The 3745-nt window shown below is 40.6% G+C and overlaps 1 pseudogene; it reads right to left on the minus strand.

The window, feature by feature from the left end:
* Positions 1-1044: 1044 nt before the first annotated feature.
* LOC138839861 (S-phase kinase-associated protein 2 pseudogene) lies at positions 1045-2319 on the minus strand (annotated as a pseudogene).
* Between the last annotated feature and the right edge of the window lie 1426 nt (positions 2320-3745).

Genomic DNA, 3745 nt, shown 5'->3' on the forward strand with positions numbered 1-3745 from the left:
TGCAGAATGCTCAGAAACTGGGCAAAACATGTACCTGCCTCTAGTGTGCATTCCTGACATAAAGAACAAGAAGTTTTTAGGAATTTTAGGTCCAGTAACCTGATGAGTAGTTTCAAGCAATTACTGTGAAAACGAATTTAAAATACTTGATTCTAGAATAATACAAAAACAATTTTAGCATTAAAAGAAAACAGCAGACAATATCAATTCAGAATCTTCCGTTCAACTTGAAGACTAGATATGATACTGATTAGGATAATACCACCTTTCTAAAATAAAGCAAGTCATCTTAAAAATTAACTCATGTTAAATTAATTGGATAATAAAATTAGAAAACCACAAGGATATTTTCTTACCTAATTGGAATTCTAGAAACATAGCACCTTAAACATAAAGAGGTAATACCAGACTGACCTCCCTTCAAAAACTACCTCTTGAGCCTTCAGTTCCTCTACCAATTCTATTCTTCTGGCCATTTATTTATTTGCTTTTATTTTAGAATTTGAAGTGAATTATAAGGGGCTCTTTCTGTGAAATTAATTTCAAATGAAATCCCCAGAAAAGATCTGCCTCAAATACTACTATCTTATGAACCCTTTTTTTCCCTTGTCAACTAACAAAATACAGTTTATTATTCTTCCTTGCCATGTTGTACTAAGCAATACTGAAAAATAGGCAAAAGTTACTACTAAGACTATGAAAATTAGCTGGTGGAAAATTTTAAGTTTCATCCTAAATAGACTTAACCACAAGGGTACTTAACAAGTCAGGTCAAATTTCACTTTTTAATAAGGTTACTTTAAAATCAAAGGCTCACTCTTCCAAAACTCCCAAAGCCTTATAACTTAGGCTCTTCTGGACATAGAACTGACAGAAGCTTAAAAGTAACACCTCATAGTTGTCCCTTTTAAATGACCCTTTAAATACCTAAGGAAGAAGGCTAAGGGAAAACCAGTAACAAAACCAGCCAAATGTTCCAGCAATTGGCTTCCTGCCTATGTTCCCATTCCAAAGAAATGCAAGGTACTACCCTGCAATAGCACTTCATCGACAACTGGGCTTTGTCAGGGCCAGTCGACACTTGATACCCCATATCTCCTGGTACTTTTGGCTGGCAATAGTAGGCCTGGCGATGGTGGTGAAATAAGCACAATTAATCTGCAGGTGAGGAAGGGCTTCCCGTAACAGTTGAAGGGTATCATCTGGCACAATTCCGAAAACTTGTAGTGTTTTTAATGTGGGAATTTCTCCAAGTTCAAGTAGAGTTTCAGGTATGATATCATAGCACCGACTAAGTGAGAGGTGTTGGAGGTAGTGGAGATGGAAAAATTCCGGAAAGCAGTCAGTCTTCAGCATGATACTATCACTTAAGTCTAGGTGAACAAGGTTGGGGCATCTTCTAATTAAGGTACAAAGATCTGATTTCTGGAGATTCTTTCGATAGCCACTAAGATTCAGCTGGGTGACAGTCTTTGACACATGTGCCACAGCCACTTGCACGTGCTTTTCAGTAAACTCAAAGCACCAGGAGAGGTTCAGCTCATCCAGTCTGGAACAGCTGCTTAGCAAAGTCTTCAGGGCAGATTCAGAAAACCCCCAACACCCAGAAAGGTTTAGTCTCACTAAGTTTGAGTTCTGTGCAAGCTGATTGACAATGGGATCCGAAAGCTGCAGGCTTTCCAAGCTTACATTCTGTAACTTGAAGCACTCAGACAGAAAACCATGAAGAGCTGACACATTTATAACTGAGTTCGACAAATCCATGTGCTGTACACGAAAAGAGCTGAAATGTTCAACCAATGGTTGCTCCATAAATGATCGTTGGCAATGAAAAGCAATCACCCCTCGAGACAGCAACCGAGCAGTGACATCCGGGTGCAGATTTCTACCTGTGAGGTCTAAAGAATGCCAGAGAGACTCATCAAACGCAAGGCAATACCATCTCTTACAAACCCCAGAGACTCTCAACAGCTCAGGGAGGCACAAACAGTGGAAGATCCCCAGGAGCAGCTCATCAGGAAGACAGTCCCAGGAAACACCTGGACAGGTCTCTCGATTAAGTTTAGGTCGACGGATGATCACAAAGTCTTTGTCATTCCCTTTGCTTTTATGCCTTTTCCTTTGCGGACTCTGGGAGTGGCCCAGGATTGGGAGTAGTTCCTGGGGGATGTTCTCACTGTCCACATCTTCCTTCTCCAGGGTGGAAACTCCCATGCCTGACAGCAGTTCAGACGTTTTGCTGGAATCCCATCCCCACGTGAAGCTGGTGGTAACATTACTACTCTGATCCGGAATCTCTTGGAGATGCTTCCTGTGCATGGCATCCTCTGGCTCGAGAGTTTTAAACTCGTTCATTAGTGACAGAGTGACCTGTCTTCCCAGTTCCCGCTCAACTCGCGTGGCAGCCCCCACAAGCGGCCCGGCCGCAGCAGCCTAGTCCGAGAATTCTAGTAACGTTCCATCCTCCCCGCGCACGCAGACTTCTTCTGTGTAGGACATCTTTAGGTATCTTTTGTGGGGCTGGTTTGGTGGAGATGAATTGTTTCGATTTTTCTTTGATGTGAAGGTTTTTATTTGCTCCTCCATTATGAAAGAGCGTTTAGCGGGGTCCAGTTGATAGTTGTTTGTCTTTAAGGCGTGGCATACACCATTCCAGGCTCTTCTTGCTTTCATATTCTCTGCTGAGAAATCTGAAGTTATTCTGATTGTTTTCCCTTTATAGGTGATTGATCTTTTCTCCTTGACAGGTTTAAGGATGCTTGGTCTCTTTTGATTCTTGGATGTCCTGTTCTGGCCTGTTCTATTTGTGTTTCTAAAGACTTCTTGTATCTGAATAGGCCTATATTTTTGCATATTTGGGAAGTTCTCTGCTAGGAACCTGTTTAATAAATTTCCTCGACCTTTAACTTCTCTCTCTAGGCCCTCCTCTACACTCATTAGCCTTAAGCTAGGCCTTCTGATAGTGTCTTCTATATGTTGAATACATTTATCATGGATTTGCCTGAATACTTGTATGCTCTTTCTCTATAATTTCTAAGATATATTCAATCCCAGAGATTATATCTTCTGCATGACCTAACCTGTCAAGAATTTTTACTTTGTTTTTTTTTTAATTTCCTTTCCTTCTAATTGGTCAGATTTGATAGCTTTAATTATTTGTTGGAGCTTTGTTTTAGATCTTTCATGGACTCTTTTCCTCCATAATTTAGTTTTCAATGTTCATTTTCAAATCCCTTAGTTCTTTGGTTATAGTTTAGTTAGACTCCCTTTCTTTCTCTTGGACTTCATTCAGCATACACTTTGTGGCCTACATGGATTCCTCCAGCTTTCTGTGTGTGGATTCCATGAATGCCTCTGTTAGTCTGTTTATTCTCATCCTTCTCATGAAATTTCTCTATCAATCTTTGATTAGCCTCCTCACGCTGGTGAAATTCCTGTATTAATAGTTGGTTAGCCTCATCACACTCACGCAATTCCCTATCACGTTCACACAGAGCCCTTTGCAGGCTTTCAGTCTTTTCATTCAGCATGTTTACCAGTAGTGTTTGTAGAGCATTTTGGGAGCTCTCCTCTGGATTATTCAATAACTGCTCTGTTGCCTGATTATCATGAGCAGAATTTGAGATACCTGGATTTGCCATTTTTCTTGGGTTTCTATGGCTTGTTCTCCCCATTTGGGTATGAAAGCAAAACCAATTCTGGGCTAAAACACTATTTTAAGGTAAGCATCATCCCAGAGACCTGT

The sequence above is a fragment of the Dipodomys merriami genome, unplaced genomic scaffold (genome assembly GCF_024711535.1).
Source record: "Dipodomys merriami isolate MVZ:Mamm:240054 unplaced genomic scaffold, mDipMer1.0.p SCAF_3, whole genome shotgun sequence".
Classification (NCBI taxonomy): domain Eukaryota; kingdom Metazoa; phylum Chordata; class Mammalia; order Rodentia; family Heteromyidae; genus Dipodomys; species Dipodomys merriami.